The 6354-nt window shown below is 40.9% G+C and overlaps 1 long non-coding RNA gene across 1 annotated transcript; it reads right to left on the bottom strand.

Annotated features, from left to right (window-relative positions):
* Positions 1-2192: 2192 nt before the first annotated feature.
* LOC125022394 lies at positions 2193-5095 on the bottom strand. The gene is made up of 4 exons (XR_007114437.1): positions 4809-5095; positions 4186-4278; positions 2950-3174; positions 2193-2518 (listed from the first exon to the last, which is right to left on the bottom strand). It is a non-coding gene; the product is annotated as an uncharacterized LOC125022394 (long non-coding RNA).
* Between the last annotated feature and the right edge of the window lie 1259 nt (positions 5096-6354).

The following is a 6354-nucleotide window of genomic DNA, read 5'->3' as shown; positions in this document are numbered from 1 at the left end:
ATAGACTGCATTAAACTTAAGATTTATTAACAAACTAGAAAATATCTCCAATTCCAATATTGCAGGTAATGAGCACGAGATGCATAGGGATGCATCATGTGCAAAAATAATATAGCCACTAACACAGGTAAGTTGAGTTTGCACTCATGGAAAGACAGCTAGACCACTGAATGAGCATCAGAGTAGTCACCAGAACCCATCAAGCTATTCCGTCCATGCACGGCTTCATTTGGCCCTGTAATGTAAGAGTGTGAAGTCAGAAAGAGGTCAGCAAGCAGAAACACGAAATTCATAGTGAGCCCAGTGGTGTACTGTACATATGCATGGACTCCACGCACGGAAACGGTCCTGTCCTTTAGCCTGGAGGTGCTTCTATTCCAGTCGGCTCCTGTTGAGACAAGTAGCAGGACTGAAAGTGTGTGTGGCCCCCGTTGCGAGTGATGTGTCTGGAAGAGTTCCCCGCGGAGCACTGCAGTGGTGTTTTGTCGCCAGTCAAGAGGCATCGAGAGGCCCTGCAATGTGTGTGTGGCTGAGAGAGAAACTGTAAAACGCTCACAGGGCAGAAATGAAAGACGGATATTAAAGTGACTGAGAACTATATTGTTCTGGAAAGAGGGAAAGGGGGAAAAGATTACAGGCAAAATGGCAACAGAAAAGAATAAAATCACAAAGAGACTATCAAAGCACTATAAAGTCAATACAGCACCTATAAATAAAAGTAGAATCTTGTTTACCACTTACAAACATCAGCCAAGGTTTTCTGCTGCAGCCTACCTGACTGAACAGCACAAGAGTGCAAAGAAAGAAAGCAGATGTTTTTATAGTTCTAAAAAAAGAAAACTTAAAATACCCTTTATGTTACCAGGAAATGTCTGTAGATGCAGCTCCAAATATCAGTGCAACCAGCAAATTAACAACAGTGAAAGTTTATCTACTTAAACTAAAAATCCCAAATAATGTTGATAGTTGATAACCTGCTGATCTGCTAGCTCTTTGATTAAAGGTTCACTGAAGGTATTTTTTGTATTAACAAAATATAATTTTCAAAATGAGGTTTTATTTGAAAGAAATGTGATTAATTGTGCTTTTATTGTCATGAGTGCACCATCTATATAGCGATTCAGGTCCGCCATATTGCACAGCTCTTTCATGTTTTCCGCAGTCACATCGATCTTTGAAATCCACAGTGCCACCACTAGATGTCACTAGATTCTGTAAACTTGTCCTTTAAGATATGTTACACTGTGGGCAGCTGGAAGCTCTTGGTTAAAATAGCACATTATTATTATTATTAGTATTATTTATTGTTAGTGTCCTTATGTACTTGTTTAAGAAAGTGAAGAAATGACAGTTTTGACCTACATTAAGCTCTAACTGGTGACAGGATAGGAGGATTTGGTGGTTAGGCTTTGAGCTGATAAACTTAAAACTAAATTTGTGGAGCATGAACCAAAACAATAGGCTAAAATGACCTATGGCAGAAGAGAACTTCAAAGGAAATATTTCTCTATAGGTACATCACTGTGAAAGGCTACTTATAAATTGTTCATATACTGTTTTTGATTTGTTGGCTAGCTAGATTGTTAGCACACTAGCTAAATATAAAGCAAATGTTATGAGTTACCTTTAATCATTAGAAAATTCTCACAACGTTTTTGAAATCGAAATTGAAAGAAAGAGACAGGCTCCTGGTTAAATGGAAAGGGGAAAGGGGAAGTGTGTATGTGCAACAGTGATCCAGTCAGACAGGCTGTTGTCACAATGAGCAGCCGGGGGTTAGGACCCCACTGTGCCACACCACTGCTGCCTGATGCACACACACAAGCACACACACAAGCACACGCATACACCCGTCAGTCCACATTACCGTTAACATTGGCGACTCAAGAGCCACACTGGAGTGTCAGATGAAAATAGCTCCCTGTTCTTATTCATAGAATGAACAGCTTTGACGCTGATTGAAAAGGGCAGGGCATGTACGTGTCGGTATGGGTACATCGGCATTTGTAGTTCCTCAAAAGCAAAGGTACACGTCAGTCAACATAAATGTGTGTCACTTGGGGTCTGGAGCTCCAAAAATCCTGACACTGAAACTACTGAAATGCAATTGCTAGCATTCACAAGCAGCATATTACCCACAACTTGTCAACAGTTTGTCATGGATTAATCCTTTTCAATTCAGAAATTCACACTATTGATTCAAATTTTAATAGCAGGGAGTGATGTGTGTTTCTGTAAAATGCATCGTTGTGGAATCAATTCCATTCTAGTCCATTAGGTAAGTTACTAGCCAATCTGTACACATGACTTTGCACCTCCAGCCTGTTTCCTGTATCGACCAGAGTTATTTCTTTTCAATCAATTGATCTTTCACTATAGTGTTAATCAATTTGCCTGACATGTAAACGCAAATTAGATGCTATTTTTAAACTTATTGATTTACAAAGGTCATGGAGTTTCAGTCATGTTTCATCAGTGTAGGAATGCAGCAGAGCACCATCACTGGTTTACGGTGGCCCTGGAGGTCAAAACACAGCGACATTTCAGAAAACATTTTTTGTAAAAATATAATCAGTCTTTCTTCAATTCATGCAACATAAATACTTGTTTTTATAAAAATAAGTATGCATGACTGTGCCATGCCTTTCTCAAATGTTTCCTTAAATTGTTGGGTTTTTGAAGCATGTGACAGTCCCAAATCATTAAATATTCAGCCTATAGTCAACTATGCCATGAGGGCACCATCATTGTGTCATTCAGAGAAAACCAAAGCATCCATAATTGTGAAAATGAGGTGCTCAGGGTGGTTGGATGATCAACACTGGAGAATTTTGTCCTGTTGTTCTTTTTCCACCCTTCATATCCTTCTCCAACCTTAAACTTCTCATTCAAACTGTGGTGACAAAGGATCATCTACCTTAATAAAGTAGTTTCAGTAATTTCAAACACCTTTCCCAGATGTTTTCCTCATCTGAACTAACTTTTCACTACTTCCGAAGCCTGACGTATGCGGAGCCCGGGTCACCATGTTGGATGAGCTGTACTCCACCCACACTTGGATACTCCAAATATGGACATAGGGGTCGTGTTGGCAGCCTGGACTTTGAGACCGGCTCCCCAACTCTCTCCCACCTGTTAGCTCAGGCTACCACCTGTCACAAATAAATAAATGAGCTAGAAAAAAAAAAAAAAAATTCAAAGTTAGTATTGTTTTTTTGTGCATTGCAATTTTGTCCCTTTTGCAAAGTAGACAAGCTTACTGCAGACTGGAAAATGTCCGAGCAGTTAAGCTGAGCAGCTTGCGGTCTTGCCAGTGCACTGACATGATCAATAAAAAAAAAAAAAGTGCCGTATTGCTATACAAGCTGTATATAAACACAGTCACGCAAGTGCAGTTCGCATCAAAATTCCCCGATTGGTGGAATGCAATTGGAGTAGAACAAAAAATTTTCAGAGAGCTCTTCTGGTGTTGTAGACCACAAGAGCCTCTGTGGACTCCCTGAGGCTTAACTGCTGCATTTGATACAGTGGACAATGACAACCTGATTGCTCGTTTGGAGCAGTGAGTGGGCACCAGAGACTCTGCACATAAATGGTTCAGGTCCTACCGGTCTCATTGGACATTCTGTGTCAGCCTTGGTGGCTCTGTGTCCTCCACTGCTCCTTTCTTATGTGGGGTCCCACAGGGATCAGCGTTGGACCCTCTTATTTTCACTATATCTTCTCCCACTTGGTTCCATTCTAAGGAAGCATAGCATTTTATTCTACTGTTATGCTGACGACTGTCAGATCTATATCCCCCCTAAAAAGACTGATTCATTCTCCCTCAAGCCACTATTAAACTGTCTAAATGATGTCAAGGCCTGGGTGGCTCTGAACTTTTTAAATTTTCAGTTGGATTACTGTAATGCACTTTATATGGGGGTTAGTGGGTCCTCCGTTGCACATCTTTTAAATGGCACAGGAAAGTCTGAGCACATTTCACCAATTTTAGCTTCACACCCAGCAGCTCATAAAGACAGTTTATAATGACTGAATTCTACTTTGTGGAGATTCGTCATGCTAGTTCGTGTGATGGCTTTTGGGAACATGTAATGGAACTGAGCGATGTATAGGGATAAGGGCAGCACCCAAATTCAAACTACATCCAGAATGCAGAGTGCGTAGCCAACTTGGTTTAGTTACTCGTAGGAAGATGCTGGTTGAAGTTCCAAAGCCAAGGCTGGGACAGAGGCTTGATTTGATGGCTGAGCTGGGCAGAGCAGAAGTGGGGAAATTCTGTGAGGAGCATGCGGAGAGCGAGGTCAGTTCGATGGCACAGGGGTCAAAATGAATAAATAAATAAACACAGACGTGCATAGAAAGCTGCTCACAACAAAAAAGAAAATTAAACTGTATACTGATGGAACAGTAACACAAAAAGACACAGACAAGAAATACGCTACCGGTCAAAAGTTTTAGAACACTCCAATGTTTATTTTTTTAATTTGAAATGTATGAAGTTTAATGTCTCATTTTACTTTGAAATGAAAGCACAGAAAAAGAAATTTAAAAAACAATCATAGAATCAATATATAGCTGAAAAAAATATATTATAAACTTTCAACTCAACATGTTTTCAAGTTTTCCATCTTGTTTTTATCCTGAGGTAGTTCTGGTACAGCTTGGACTAGAGTTTTGGGTCATTATCTTGCTATAGGATGAAGCCCTGACCACTATAGAGGATACTGCATGCTGTTCTAAAACTTTTGACCGGTAGTGTAGTTGCTAGCACTGATCTTTACAGAAAGAAGTTTCTGGGTTCAAACCTGGAGCCTTGTCCATGCCGAGCTGACATGATCTCTCTCAGTCCTCCCACAGTCCAAAGACATCCTTGTTAATTGACGATTGTAAATTGGCTGTAGGTATGCATTTTTGTCTTTCTGTGTTAGTCATGTGATAGTCTGGCATTTTGTCTAGGGTGTACCTGCCAGTGGCAGCTGGGAAAGTTTCCAGCCCACCACAACGCTCCTGAGGACAACCGTATCGATCAATAGAATGAACTGAGTAGAGTCCTACGTCCTAGCAGGGTGGAGACAGCAGAGCAGAACATTTGTCACTGGCTTGATTGTGATGCTCTGCAGCTGCTGAAGCTCTGCTCTGGCTCAGACACACCAGACTCCACTCCTGCAATTAAGCCAAGCACCCAAGAAACACAAAACAGGAGACGGGAAATGGCTCCAGGTAAGAAGGGAGGGGCGTCATTTATACAGCTGTGCTTTACCTACTGCTGCGACAAGTCAAAACCTGCAGAGCTCTGGTTATTTTGTGAAGTGGTGCAGAGTGGTTAAGAAGCTACTTCCATTTTTTTAAATTGGAAATAAAGTCGTTTACTTGCTTCATAACAGATGGAGTCTTCCTCTGAAAGATATGATCCCACCCAGTAATATGGACAGAAATAATAATCTCCAACATCCGTCATGTAATTTTAATCTTTTGTCCTCCTTTTCTCTCTATTTCCATCTGTTTCCCTCTCTCCCGCTCCACCTTCTCCCCTATTCAACTGTTTACCGGTTTGTGCGTTTGTGTGTGGGAAAGTGTGATCTCGCACACGTTTCTGTCAGTCACTTCCTCCAGTCACTTCATGCTCCTACACACACACGCACACACACACCAATAAGAAGACAGTTGTTGCTTGCGTAACAGGCCAGCTGTTCCTGTGGTGGATGCAGTATGTGAGCTATTGTCGTTCTGCTTTAATTATCGAGCTTTCTCACTCCCCTAAGCTTTGTGTGTGAAATGCACAAACACGCACACCTACACAGTCACCCCCACTGTCCACGGTTACATAACGCGGACGCACCAGCCATACAGCACACCTACTGCTGCGTTGCTCAGAGTTGGACAGTGCTGAAGATTTTCATTTCAAGCACACAACCCATACTCCAGAACGTAATGTTTGAAAATTCATATGAATTTATTCCATCGTGGGACTTTTTTTTATTGTGGTCTGATAGTTTAACATATTTAAATTCAGCAACTGTTTTGTTTGCTTGTATTCTGAAGGCTCTTGCGTTTTCATTTTTCTTTTTGATTATTCAGACTGTCTTGTAAAACATGCCACGTTTTGTCTTCACTGAAATTCATTTTTCTTTTTTTTCTTTTTTTCTTTTTTGCAGCACTTCTTTTAATGGCTGACGTTAAAGAGTCTGGCTCTCCTTGGGTATTCCAGTTTGAAGTGAGGATATATAATCCAGCCAGTAGTGATTGTAATTGTTGTCAACTGGGGAAATACATCCTCTCCTGTGTATATTAACAAATAACCCTAAGTTAGTTAAGTTAAGCTTATGGGGGTTGCCATTTCAAAGTGGTTGT

The sequence above is a fragment of the Mugil cephalus genome, chromosome 1 (genome assembly GCF_022458985.1).
Source record: "Mugil cephalus isolate CIBA_MC_2020 chromosome 1, CIBA_Mcephalus_1.1, whole genome shotgun sequence".
NCBI classification, from domain to species: domain Eukaryota; kingdom Metazoa; phylum Chordata; class Actinopteri; order Mugiliformes; family Mugilidae; genus Mugil; species Mugil cephalus.
This window is presented reverse-complemented; position numbering and strand designations above follow the sequence as displayed.